The 15,073-nt window shown below is 42.6% G+C and overlaps 1 protein-coding gene across 2 annotated transcripts in view; it reads right to left on the bottom strand.

Annotated features, from left to right (window-relative positions):
* The window catches only part of aldoaa (aldolase a, fructose-bisphosphate, a), a 14,924-nt gene extending 12,069 nt beyond the window's left edge, over positions 1 to 2,855 (bottom strand). Inside the window, exon 1 of one of the 2 annotated variants that reach the window (XM_063194058.1) lies at positions 2,750 to 2,855. The gene's annotated coding sequence lies outside the window, so the exon portion shown is untranslated. Of the gene's footprint in view, positions 1 to 1,435; positions 1,618 to 2,749 lie in introns of those variants that run through there. The other variant, XM_063194057.1, reaches the window with a different exon arrangement.
* Between the last annotated feature and the right edge of the window lie 12,218 nt (positions 2,856 to 15,073).

Below are 15,073 nucleotides of genomic sequence, written 5' to 3'. Positions count from 1 at the left end.
GGAGGACATATTATAGTAGTGACATGAATATATTGTTAGAAATTGGTACGAGTGATGCTTGGCGGGAGATCTGGGGAATTTAAATAATAGTTATTTGCATCTAAAGGAGGGATTGTTACATCATCATATAGGCTACTACATCATCATATAGGCTACTTTGTATTTGCTTGTGATGTTGGCTTGATTATGTCCTCTTTTGAAAGTCGCTTTGGTTATAAAGCGTCTGCCAAATGCAATGTAATGTAATGTACTAGGAAGGGATATGCTGAGACATGGATTAAATAAGTACATATCTCATTTAGCTGATCAATAAATAACGTGTATTCAGATGGCGTATGCATGTGGCATGACGACAGGTCTGGAGAAGGAGAATATCCATTGTCACGGATTGAATTGAATTAAATTACTTATAGACTAGTGTATGAGACAATATATTGCACATAAGGGGATTTTATATTGTAAATAGGCCTATGTGAAATACACACTGTTATATTGTAAAGCAAATGATGACACATCTGTGTGTGTGTGTGTGTGTGTGTGTGTGTGTGTGTGTGTGTGTGTGTGTGTGTGTGTGTGTGTGTGTGTGTGTGTGTGTGTGTGTGTGTGTGTGTGTGTGTGATGGAGTAATCGTAGATATTTCATCATGTTCCAGCCCGATAGTTTCGAGGCTCCAATGCGCCCGAAGAGAACACCGTGTACACCACGCACGAGGAAACACGAGCCAAGTCGCTACCGCATCATCGCATCTATAGCGCGTCGTGCGTGGTCGTGTGTGTCCAGCCGCTGTGCGGGTGTGCTGTTACTTAACAGACCCCCGTGACAGCGGCAGCATCAGCAACCCGGCCAGACGGACGGCGGAGTACACGCACGTACGCACGCACACACACACACCCACACACACGAACGGTGCAATCCAAATGTATTGCTGTGATGGAAACAGCCCTTGATGGCTCTAAATGGCACCCTACAGCTCCATACACACACATCGTCCTACAGGTCCACACTAATCACAGCGTGTGCGCAGGGAGTGTCTGTCCTGTCCTGTTCTGTCCGCGTGACGCAGGAGATTATCTGCGCACAGCCTACGTGAGCTCCGGTCTGTCTGCCCGTTCGAGCAGAATTATTCCCCGTTAACGGCGCTGCTGTCATCGACTCCATTTCGTGGTGCATAAAACGCAGCCATGTAGAGCTACAGTGTTTCCGCGTCTGTTATGTCTGCCCTTGATGGCGCATCGGAGTGACCTTGTAGCCGGGTGCTGCCGGATACAGGGGAGGAAACGTCACGTTTCACAAGCACATGATGTGAATATACTACAGTTATTGCGACTGCCTCGCCCTTTCTGTTCCATTTTAAAATGCGCCCCAACGTGAACTAAGGTGCGACGCCGCACAGATAGGCACCGAGCGATAATAGAAAAGAAGAAACAGAACTCACTTGATAGTCCGTGCGAAGTGCGGAAGAGAAGGATGTCGAGATGGCGAGAGAGCGACAGAGGAAGAGTGACTCTGCTGTTAGTTGGAGGAAGTATGCGGCTACTTGTCTTTATCAAACAGCGCCAATGGCGAGAGGTGTGTCTGACACACGCAAAAATAATGAAGTTTCCTCACTATGCGTCGCCACGGCCTCCACCAATGATGGAGAACTGTGACTGCCTAGCGACCAATAAGGCTTGCCTGGATGCTAGTGAGATTTTCTGCCATTGGCTGGTGTCTTTGTTCGGGTGTGGCTGTGAGAGTGACGCTGAATAGAGGGCGTGGTTTCGGCCAGGGGAATAATAGTGGCTTACGTGCCGCGCATCACACGCGCCTGGAATGGATGCGCAGTCTCTTGCTGAAAGGAAGTCACGTAGACCCACGCGGGGGGATGCTGATGAGAACCGCAACTGACTCACGCAGGAGTGGAAAGAAATATTCACGGGAGACGCTACTAGGCCTCACTACGGTGAATGGCAGGATGCTTACGCCCACCTGCTCACACTAAAAAAAACAACCACACAGAGATGTGCGCCACTACAGCGTCGGCTTTCGCTATTTCAGTCTGCGGACCTGTTGCAGATCAAATGTTTCAATATGGGTTCGTTTATGCCTCAGTGTTGGGTGGCAGGACAACACACATGCGCGCGCGCTCACTCACGAGCGCTCACTCACGCGCGCACCGCACTACCGGGGAGGTTGGCAGGTCCACACCTTGCCGGTTGAGCGGAATGTTTACGTGCTCGGTGAGAGCCCCTCACCGAATGGTCCACCACGAGCTTCCCTCTAAATAAACCTGCACGCGCTACCTGGATCTGCACGAGGGGTTTAGCGGGAGGAGAGGCGCGTTCGGTCACGTCCAGGTTAAGTAAGGTCTATTTAGCAGTGCGCTCACACACGCGCTGTCTTGCGAGGAGACAGAGGGACAGAGGAGCGCGCTTATGTCATCCCACGACTCGGCTCCGTGCCCGCGCCACTCCTTGGCAGGATTACGCAACTCCGAGCTGTGCAGAATGCCAACTAAACACTCCAAACTCGCCCAAATGCCCGTGACCATGAGATAACAAGAATATCATCAGTCTGTAGTTAAAATGGAAACATTGTTGCATGCTCACTATGCTAACTTCATTCATCCACACTGCACACACGCACACACCTGTCCTGCAGTTAGCGGGTTTTAACCCTTAATCCATGCCAAGGCAGCGATATTAACATTCACACATACACACATCAACTCCCTGATGGAGATTTGCAGGAGAGAGTGGTGGGAGCCTACCGTTAGTCAGCAGGTGTTCGAGAAAGATGGAGAGGATTACAGGAGGGGATGCGCGAACGAGTCTGTCTGTGCGTGCGTGCGGACCGGAACCCCTATCTGGGCGTGCTCGTGGTATTTATGCTCCTCGTGATGCAGGACGAAAAAAAAGAAAAAATGTTTCCTGTGGGTGGACCGACATGGACGCGAGCATGCAACCAGGCAGAAGGGCACCGCGACATTCAGCTGTGGCAGTGGCACGTGACGCAGGCGCCGCCGGCTGGGGAATTATCTAGAAAGTTTGGAGCAGAGAGGAAAACATTGGCAGCACGAGGCCAAAGGGAAGCGATAGTAGTACACTGAGGGCTGTAGAAACGGTGTGTGTGTGTGTGTGTGTGTGTGTGTCAGTTAGTCGGGGTGCCTCAGGTTTGGTGACATGATAAACAAGAGATGCGTTTACACCATCACACTGACACACTTTTCACCTATCATCATGTAAGCTTTTCTACATGACGTGACCGGGATGAGTGTGTTATTATTATTATTATGAGGCCTATAATTATTATTACAGTATTATTATTATTATTATTATTATTATTATTATTATTATTATCATTATTATTATTATTATTATTCGTAATAGTAGTAGTAGCAATAGTATTAGTAGTAGTGGCAGTTGTAGTAGTAGTAGTAGTAGTAGTAGCCTAGTGTTATTAGCAGCAATGAGGTCCAACAGGAGTCAGACTACTGATTGACTGATATGTGTGTGTTTGTGTGTGTGTGTGTTATCAGCAGGCAAGACATTGCAGAGTTTAACAGGAGATAGACACACGTGCACGAGCACACATGCAGCAGAAGCACACACATGCGCACGCACACACACACAGAGCAGTCTGCAGTGCGGCTAGCTCTGATGTTGGCTTGATGGAGTACAGACCCAGCCAAGACGTGCTCTTGTGTGCCTGTGTACACGTCTGTGTGTATAATGATGTTGCAGTATTATAGTACATAATGTGTTTTCGAGGCAACTAATATTATGTTGGTAAGTATCAATGTTATGCTAGATTAGGCCTAAAGGCCTAAATTAATATTTTGGTTTTGTTAGTTACAATTTGTGTCAGAGAGAGAGAGAGAGAGAGAGAGAGGAGAGAGAGAGAGAGAGAGGAGAGAGAGAGAGAGAGAGAGAGAGAGAGATAGGAGAAGAGAGAGAGAGAGAGAGGACAAGAGAGAGAGTGTGTGTGTGTGTGTCAGAGAGATGTGATTGTGTGTGTGTGTGTGTGTGTGTGTGTGTGTGTGTGTGTGTGTGTGTGTGTGTGTGTGTGTGTGTGTGTGTGTGTGTGTGTGTGTGTGTGTGTGTGTGTGCTGTACTGTATGTGCCCTTGTAAAATACATGTAGTTGGAAATGCATACTAGGTGGAGCCCACCTCCCTTACGGACATGTCCAACAATCACAGGAAACGATTCTGCTTGTGTGTGTGTGTGTGTGTGTGTGTGTGTGTGTGTGTGTGTGTGTGTGTGTGTGTGTGTGTGTGTGTGTGTGTGTGTGTGTGTGTGTGTGTGTGCGTGCGCACACTAATGTGTGTGTCTTTGCTTGTTCTGACTTAAGGGTTATACCGTCAATGAATGAAGGGATGAATATTTACATAAATACAATACAACACACACACACACAAACTCTCTCTCTCTCTCTCTCTCTCTCTCTCTCTCTCTCTCTCTCTCTCTCTCTCTCTCTCTCTATTGCAGGGGATACCTGGCCACCTTTATTTGCATTCAACCCAATTTACTTCCCTCATAGGAATGACTGGTGAAGTTTGCTTCGCTTTGCCAAGTTCGCCTGTATGTGTCCCCGGCGTAAGACAGTGTGATTGAAGGGGTGATGTGGTTAAAGGGGCTGTAATCCACACAGAGATGCTGAGTCACTATACTGAATAGGACACACACACACACACACACACACACACACACACACACACACACCAAGACAGTGTGATTGAAGGGGAGTGTTTCAAGAGGTTGTAATCCACATGGAGATGCTGAGTCACACTGAAAAGGACACACACACACACACACACACACACACACACACACACACACACACACACACACACACACACACACACACACATACACGCACACGCACACGCACACGCACACATCCACACACATCCACACACAGAGACTGTTGAATCGCACGCGACTGTGCGACTGTGCTACTGCAGTGGTTGCCAATTTTTTTCTACATTTGATATGATGTGATAGTGCTTTCAAGCAACAAATCATCATAATTATTATTTTAGAACTTTTTAAATGTTTTAAAATAATAACTGTTAATATAAAGCATCATGAAACATCATGGGTGTAGTCATAATACGTTGTAAGTCATTACAATGTCCATTATAATTTGATATAAAAATGCACTCATAATACGCTACAGATACGGGCTTCATAGAAAGTGTTACCAAGCAAATTAATTGATATAAGCAAGATATCTATACAAAATTGTGGCGTGTATCGAATCGTAGGTCAAAAATTGTGACAAACCGAATCGTGAGTTGAGTGTATCGTTACATCCCTAAAAGGCTTTTGCACTGCTTGTTGCACTGCTTTACCCCTCTAAAAGGTGGTCTGATGACGATGCTACCTGTAGTATTATACTAATGTATAGCACACACTCATACAATGTCAGTGTTTAGCCATAGTAAGAGGCTAAATGGGTGCTAAGCTGTCTTAGCCATTAGCCCAGTAGAGGCCTACTAGGCTAATAATAGGGCGGAGTAGGCACTGCTAACCATGCGCTTACCTGACACGACTGGTAATTATGGAACTGAGAAAGCACTGTGCTAATTATGTTTTTACCTGACACAACTGCTAATAATGCAACTGAGAAGGGACTGCTAACCACATTTTTACCCAGGCCTGGACTGGTCAGCTGGCATCAGAGGACATTTCTCAGTGGACCAACAGTAAGCCTACTCAGGGGATGATGCTTTTTTGTTTGGTTTTTGTAATTTTTTTAGACACTGGTCCACAATTTTGAGAGGGGCACAAGAAACTATTTTTTGTCTCAGTCCAGCCCAATTTTATACTGTAGACCTATCTTACACATTTGCTAATCATGGAACTGAGTAGACTTTTCGTGTTGCCTTCATTTAGTGTCCAGGGAAAACATTTTTTCCCCACCGGGACAGGCCATTAAAACCAGGACAATCAGGGAAAACAGGGATAGATGGAAAGTTGGCAACACTTGGCGCACTACCCATGCTTTTATGCTTTTATTGAAAAAATATATATATTTGAGATAAAGAACATAAAACTATGGGTACATGGGCGCTGTGGAGATCCCTGATGTAATTCAGCTGTCAGCTATCAAGCCTACCTAATGAACCCTAATGAGGGGGCCGTGGCCTAGTGGTTAGAGAGTTGGTCTTTCAATCCAGGGATTGCAGGTTCAAATCCCCCCTGACCTCTCCCTACATCTCCATCCATGCTGAAGTGCCCTTGAGCAAGGCACCTAACCCCACATTGCTCCAGGGACTGTAACCAATACCCTGAAAAAGAATCACTGTAAGTCGCTTTGAATTAATGAAAGCGTTAGCTAAGTGCAATGTAATGTAATAATGAACCCAGGTTTACATACAGCACAGCTAGGTTCCAGGTAAAGTAAAGGTGCTTATTCAAGTGAATAAACACTCTCTCCCCTGATAAAGATCCAAAAGAATGCGTTCACTAAGGTTCATTTTACCAGATCGGAAATTAGAGGCCTTAGCAAACCGCAGCAGTGTGTGTGAATGTGTGGTAAACCCTGAAACTACACTTAGTGCCTTAAGTGTGTGATTCTACAGGTGTGTGTGTGTGTGTGAGTGTGTGTATGTGTGTAATGTGATTGGATTCAAGGTTTCAGGTGAAATTATACCTCCTGCTCCATTTGGTTTGGAGTGGGTTCAAAACTATTATAATTTATTCCTAGCTCACCATCTGCTCTGTAATGATGACTATTGAACCCAGAAGTCATATAAAGTACTTATGTGATATGCTACTGAAACATCATTTTATACTCGCTCATATGCATACTCTGAGAAGCACTGCAGCCCCTTTTGTTAGCCTATATCTTCCAATTTTCTGTCTCCATGGAACAATGCATTGTTTAGGGATTAGCTTAATTTCACTCCATAATAACCATCACATCACTGATTATTTACCAAAAACCTAGCACTCACTGTGTGTGTGTGTGTCTGTGTGTGTGTGTGTGTGTGTGTGTGTGTGTGTGTGTGTGTGTGTGCGTGCGTGCGTGTGCATGCGTGCGTGCGCATGTGTGTGTGTTAATACTAGTGTTTGATGCTAAGCCAATTAAACTAATCCATGCTGACTAGAGGTGCGTATGTGTGTGTGTGTTTTTAGAGTAGTGTGCTGAGTTGAGGTTGAGGTGTGTGCACGTGCGTTTTTAGAGTACTGTGCTGAGTTGAGGTGTTTGTGTTTACATAAACAATTAATACGAGACGAGAGAGAGCGAGAGAGAGAGAGAGAGAGAGAGAGAGAGAGAGAGAGAGAGAGAGAGAGAGAGAGAGAGAGAGAGAGAGAGAGAGAGAGAGAGAGAGAGCTGAATTGGGAGATGGAGTTGGCACACCCTGTGGAGTCCACTGGAACTGCAGCCCCTAAACTGACTGCAGTATGTGTTGACTACATGCCTGGTCCTGATGAACCTTCCTTTCTTTCTCCTCTGTCTCTGTCTCTCTCATAGTATCCCCCCTCCATGTTCACGTTATTGGCAGTTATTACATTAGGCCGGGGACATGCTTGCAGTAGGGTACAATGTGCATGTGCACTGTTTGTGCACTAACACATTGCCATATGGATTTTATGTCGATTTTGTACATGGTAGTAGAGCACCAGTCACAATGTACGCAGAAGAGAGAGAGAGAGAGAGAGAGAGACTCAAGGCAGAATGATCCACATACTTGAGGCCTACTGCAGTCTTATCTCGGCCACATGAGGCAAGGCAAAGTTTATATACAGTATATTACGTACTATTTATTTATTTTCTTTAACCTTTATTTAACAAGGAAAGTCCCAATAAGATCTGCCAGGGAGTCCTGGCCAAGAAGGCAGCTTAAAAAGAGACCAGACAACCACAGCTACTGTACATAACATCTAAGCAAAATTAAACACAACAAAATTGACCATAAACAGACAACTAAAAAGCATAAAGCAAACAAGGCATACAATCATTAACCCTCTGGTTGTGTTAGAAACATGGTTACGTTCATGGTGTTAACGGTCAAAATTGACCGCCTACACAAAAAAGGTAATAATACATTGATTAAAAATCTGATTTGCATATTTTGTGATTAATACCTTTTAGACATCCCTTTGAAACATTTCCAATGTGATTTAAATGTTATTTATCTTGCACCAATTCGTTTTATTAACCCTCTGGAGTCTAGGGCCTCTCAGAGGCTTTCAGGCTGTTTGGAACACCTTTACTTTTTTCAAGTATTTCAACTAACTGTAAACATCTATACTAATGTGGCACATATGGTTGTATTCTGAAAAGCCTAACAAAAAAGAATATGAGAGTAAAGTGAATGTAATATAACTGTATATAACTTTGGGAGATGTAAATTAATGGTCCGGTCATTTTTGACCGAAACACCACAAATGTAACGAGTTGCTGTATCTTCCACAATTCTTTAGGAATTTCATTATATTTCATTTTGACCATTTGAATAGGTTAGCTGGAGGATATCATGAAGTGTCATTTGTCTATGATGAAAAATAGAGAAGTTTCAAAACAGTCATTTTTGACCGTAACACAACCAGAGGTTAACAGTTGCATCTGTCAGTTAATGATGATTTTAACAGCTCTTAAAATAATTTATGGATGGAAGAACTTGATTTAGGGTGGCTTGAAGTTCATTACACATTTCATACAGAGGCAGAAATACGAATAGCGTGCCTTATTATGAATAACCAGCCCTTCTCACTGTGACGTCAGACAAGTTCTGTTTTTAAAGTGGAGCAGGAAAAACGACTACCTGTTTCCATAGAAAACAGAGGCGTGTAAGTTTATGTCTATGGCAGCAGATGCTGCTTTTTCTGCGTCAAATGCATTGAATCAAAGGTGTGTGATGTCACATGGAAAATGTAGACCTCACCAGGCCCAAGCCTGCCCATGCACTGACATGCCATGGCCAGGAGGGGGCAGAAGGGGTCTTCAAAGCGTGCAGCCACCCCCATCCAGGGCCTGGCAAAAGCTACCAGTAGGCCCCCTTGACATTCTTGGTAATGTCATAGCAATATTGTTTTGATGTAGCTGAGCTTTTTCAGAAAACTGTGATTTTGGTTGCTGGAGATTATCTACATCAAAGGGCCTCCCCATGACACCTGTGAACACTAATATGTCGACTCTGATGTCCGTCTCAATACTACTGTTTGTAATTGTATCAGGTCTACAAGTCTACAGCGCCCACCAGTGGCTGAACAATAAAACTACAGGAACCATCTTGTTAATAGAGCTGTGTTATGATATATATTATGGCTAATAAAAAGTTACATGTTACATACAAAAAGTTAAAGACTATATTATGTAATATAAAAATATGCTACATAAATATTACAACTTGATCATATTAGATTATTATTTTCTGGCTATTTATGGTGGGTATGCACTTGCGCGTTAGGCACTTGAGTGGACACACACGCACGCAGGCACGCAGGCACACACACACACACACACACACACACACACACACGGTTAGGTTTAAAATGTTTAATAAGATAGCAAAACCAGATTATTTTACACACAATCATATTTATATCGTAAGAAAGACCTTGTGACAGAAAAGAAATCATAAAAAGTCCTAATGAGTACACATACAGATAGGACAGTATAAAAATAGTTCTTCATAAAAAAACGACATACAAAAAATAAGACATCCTTGTAATAATCATGATTGAACAGTAAGAAAGACTGCAGAACATAAAATGCTTCTTCATTCTTCAAAAGCAAATACACAAACAAACAACAGGCACCTTGCTCATATCGCACACACACACCACACACACACGTGTGCGCACACGAACGCACGCGCACATACACACACAGACACACACACACACCATACGTACATATTCATTCCTAATATATACACACATGTACACACTGCGTGACCATGAGCTACGGTTACCTTTGTGTGTTTGTGTTCGTCTTAACTAATGGAACCAGACTAAAGGTCCTAATCTCATATGCCATTTTAAGGTTATTGTATTATTTATTATCGTATTGAACATAGGGACTGCCTTTGTTAACTGACATCTTTGTCTGAAGTCTTTCCTGTGTAACATCTCTCTAGGGAGAGAAAGAGGGGAGGGAGGCATGGAAGAAGGCCTTGCGCCTTTTCCCTCCTCTCTCTCGCTCCTTCAACAATAAATATTGCATTCTGATTCCAACTGCTGTACTGAATCGAAGTCTGTGAATATGGATAGGAAGGTATAGTGCAATGGCTTAGCTCCGAAATGTAAAAGAATCGTTCAGTTTGTGATACAAGCATGAAAATTGGTATACATATAGCCAAAGGCCTTCCAAAAAGATCTGGATATGGAGGCATCATGAGTTTTCAACAGGGTACCCATGGCAGCCATTTTTCAAAATGGCCGCCAACAACAGCAGTTTTCTTATGAGTAATGGATATAATATGATATTTTAGACATATTTACCATTCATAGTACTTGGTAAATGTCTTATGAATAATTTAAAAGTCGTCATGAATATTCAATATGGCCGCCATTTTCAAGATGGCCGCCATTTTCAAGATAGCAGCCGTCTCTTGTATGATAGTCTAATATAGGTGATATTGGTGTCAAATCAGTCATTTATTAGGATGCAGAATTCAAATTTGCAACTTTGGAATTGACCAGAGGCTTCCTTTCATCTCACTCCATACTTACTGTACAGTATAGTGTCTGTGTTTCTTTCAAGAGGGCAGCCATATGGCCAAAATCAAAATTATAAGTGCAAGTTATTATCTATTTTGTTATCATGTGATCTAGGCCTAATAAACATAACAATTCCTATAGCAACAACTGAACCATTTGATGATTGAGCATGTAATAGAGTGGATGTTGGCAAATACCCAGGATCCACCCACGTAAGGACGCAAGACCTTCGATTCTACTACTAGGCAAAGAGCTTGTTCAGGTACATCTTGAGTTCATTCTAGCTGGGGAACTCCACCCACTTTGCCGGGAACCGATTAACTATGAACATCTACAACGGTCTTGGGTAGAGACGTGTTCAAGTCAGTGACATGGTTTAAGCTGAGACGTTCTATTGGGACTAAACTTTGGCTCAGCCTTTTCTGCTCTCAATAAGTAGCAAACCAAGGGAGGTGGGTCAACAATGATGTTTGAGAATTATTATTCTCTTGGTCAGACCAAGTCTCGAAGAGATTTGAAAGTCATGACAATCAGTCTGGTTGACAAACTAGCTGTTGTTGAACTGGGATTATGGTAAATATTGTCAACAGCAGCCGTGATAAAGACATGGCCTCATAACTGTGGAAGTATACCACTTGTTCTCTATGGATCTGCTGGCAGACATGGTTCCTCATCTGTGTTGAGCGCTTAAGAACCCTATCACAAAATACGATCAAACCTAGATGTGCCATTTCATCTACAAATTCCCTATTATGTGTGTGGGCAATGGGCATGCAGCATCAGTCCTTTGTATAATGGAAGTGGTGTCTCTGTGCAGTATTGTGTCTGAAAAAACTGCTGTCTGGTGCTCGCTTGTGCTTAACACTGTTGAATTTGAGCAACTGAGCAATCGTGAGTGCTGCAGGAGATGTTGCTTCTGGTCTTTCATGCTGGGCCCATCTAGGACCATGTTCACAAGGGTAAGCAACAGCTTTGGCACAGAGTCCTTTTGACATTTTTTTTTGGGAAAGCCATTAAATTTTTGGCCTCACCAAATACAGTATGTGACGATGGACAATCAGTGCAGTATGTGTATTGTGCATAGCATCTTAATTGCTATCCTGCTCACAGGCTTTGGCAAGAGCAATGCTGATGTCTGCCTCAAGGGCCATCAGGACATCTCTTCCCTTTGTGTAAGCTTGCATATCAGGGAACTCAGCAAAAAGTTTCCTTCTGCCTTGAAGAGTTAACTCTGTTATTAACCTCTATTTCTAGGTGTTTCATGCGTGACTTGTAGAGCTGGAAAAGTTCTGCTAGTTTGAATAGGTGCTGAGCTATCATGTTGTCTGGTCTCTCCTATGGAGCACCAACTCGGCCAACACAACACCAGAGGTTGATGCTGCATGTCCAGGAACATTATCTTCAAGACCTTCTAAATTAGCCTTTCTAGCACGATTTTAGAGACCTACTAGACATTTGGGATGATATTTAGCTTCAATAGCCACCATGTCCCCAACGCTAAGTCGACCAACTAACTTTGTCTTGAAGTAGGGATGCAGCAGCACACACTATTTTGTCCAATTGCAATGTTGCAGCCTCACGGAAGTCTTCATTGCCAGCAGGCTGTCTGCAGAAGAAACAGATGTCTTGTCTAATTTCAGGGGCCTGACTTGGCTGAGACCTTCAGAGTTTGCATACTGATTCATCATCAGGACTTTCACTGCATGCTCACTTTTTTGCTCTTTTCAACATGGTTTCATCAAACTGCATGTATGATGGTATTCACTTTTGTTTGCAACCATGGTTGCTTCAATACCATGACTCTCATCCAGTCCAATCTGAAAGGTGAAGGGAACTAGTCAGGTTCATTAAACTGGATTAACTGCTCTGCAAGTGAAGTGCAAACCACTCCCGTTTTCTGGTCGCTTTGACTGCAAAGGACATCTCAATGCCTCTGCTGTGTGTTCTTGGCATGTAATATAGCTTCCTGATCATTATGGCTGTGCAAGAATTGATGGTCCTTCACCATCAAAATTTCCAAGTCGGAAGTTCTTAGACATTTTCTCATCCAACAAAAAACTTTGTTTTTACTACTTTTACTACTTTTTACTAGGTAAAGAAATTAAAGTATGGGATACAACTAGGTTCTGATAACTACCCCACACTTAGCGTGATCGTTTATCCAGTTCCATTTAATTCCTGTGTACACCATCTGGATAACTACTGTACTGTATATGAAAGTCATTCAAAGCCCTGTTACCCTTGGCTCGGCTCTCCTGTGCTGAAACATCCTACCCATTCAGGTGCAGATATCTACCTACTGTACATATAATGACAACTACATGGTTGTAACATTAGACAGCATTTATGAAACTAAACTACACTATCACTAGACCATTACCACAACCAGCATATTAATAACAGATACTATGCCATTATTAGGCAGAGTGTATTTAGCTGGCACTGAACCCCATGCCAAGTTTCACAGCAGTGGTGTTGCCAGTGAGCCCTGGCAGTGCTTAAACATCCACTCTATGACATGTCCATTCATTGAATGTTTTGGTTGTTGCTAGGAATTGTTACATTTATTAGATCACATGTTAACAAAGTAGGTTTATAACTCATTTTCTTACAATTATATTGATTTTGGCCATATGGTTGCCCTCTTGAAAGAAACAGTGATACTATACTGTACATTAAGTATAGAGTGAGATAAAAGGAAGCCTCTGGTCAATTCCAAAGTTTCAAATTTGAATTCTGCATCATAAAAAATAACTGATACCAATATCACCTACAGTATATTAGACAATCATAAAAGTGACGGCTGCTATCTTGAAAATGGCGGCCATCTTGAAAATGGCGGCCATCTTGAATATTCATGACAACTTTTAAATTATACATAAGACATTTACCAAGCACTATGAATGGTAAATAGGTCTAAAATATCACATTATATCCATTACTCATAAGAAAACTGCTGTTATTGGCGGCCATTTTGAAAAATGGCTGCCATGGGCACCATGTTGAAAACTCATGATGCCTCCATATCCAGATCTTTTTGGAAGACCTTTGGCTATATGTATACCAATTTTCATGCTTGTATCACAAACTGAACGATTGTTTTGGTTAACTGCTCCACTATAGTAAAATCCCAGATGGAGTTTTTCACTGCAAGGTACAAATTTAGATTCCTGAATTTCCTGACTGCGCTGATGGTGAGCTCTAATCGACCTTTGGTTGACAGACTTTTTAATGAAGAATGCAGGTCTTGCTTGACTGATTCCTCTTTTTAATTTTAAGATTGTATAGGGGTGTTTATGCCTTTAGTGGATAGTACAGTGTGGAACCGAGTGAAAGAGAGAGATGGGGGAGGATCGGGAAATGACCTTGGGCCAGAATCACACCCGGGTCACAACAACAATAATATTGTGCCTTAACAGTTTGAGCCATAGCCAAGGCTCCAAAATTAATCTAGTGATTCACTTTTTAGTCTTTGATTTGTTATGTGCTTTGCTTTGCTCCCACTTGTGCCTCCTCTCCACACGAAAACATCAGGCTAGTGCAATGTTGTGTGTACCCCTATTGGACTGTAGCCTGCTATTGCCAGACTATATCTTAAGTGCGATATAGTCTGGGAACCATCTATTCATTTTCTCGTTGTGGAGGTTGTTCTAAGCTACTTACAATATTATGTTAAGCTTGATGGAAACTTGGTTTTGCATCTGGTGTCGACATGGTGGATCTGTAAACAAACTATACGTTTCTCTTTATCTAATACGTCTTGTCCTCCCTTCCTGTTGTGTGGTTGGATTCCCAAACTCAGACGAATTTTTTCAGAGTGGTTTTCCATGCTGTCCTTCAGATCGGAACGAGTGCACAAGGGAATTCACAGGCTAATTGGCATGTACGTACAGTATACATGGCTGTTGATTTATGTTCATGAGAATAAAATAATCGCGTTAGGGTGAAAACAGCTGAACAAATTCACAGAATGGTGATTGATCTTCACTCTATGGTGCTGAGCTGGGGGGCAATCCAAGAAGGTGTATAAGAAGTGGTAAAACGGGCTACGTTCATTTTTAGAAGATGGTAAGCCAGCTGATGGCTATTCTGCAGTTTTGTCTTTTATTTAGTCAAAGGTAGAGTAATTGGGGTCTGTTTATAAAGATTTTCCCAGAATTTATGCTGCCTTTTCACAAATCTCGCAAATCTTTTCCATTAATACATACCAGTATACCACCATTAATTTCTACTAAGTTGGATATTTACTATTTCCATACATAAATAAGTGGATCTTTGGCTGCAGATCTGTACTTGTACTTTGGTCAGACCAGTAAATATTAGTTACAAAATTATCTTAATTAATAAATGAATTAACAGTGCTGCGTCATTGTGCTAACTCTCGCTGCTAAACCTTGGTGTCTTGAGTCGTCAATA

This window comes from Engraulis encrasicolus, unplaced genomic scaffold, assembly GCF_034702125.1.
Source record: "Engraulis encrasicolus isolate BLACKSEA-1 unplaced genomic scaffold, IST_EnEncr_1.0 scaffold_80_np1212, whole genome shotgun sequence".
In the NCBI taxonomy this organism is placed as follows: Eukaryota; Metazoa; Chordata; class Actinopteri; order Clupeiformes; family Engraulidae; genus Engraulis; species Engraulis encrasicolus.
Note: the sequence above shows the minus strand (reverse complement) of the source record. Positions and strands in the feature narration are given on the sequence as shown.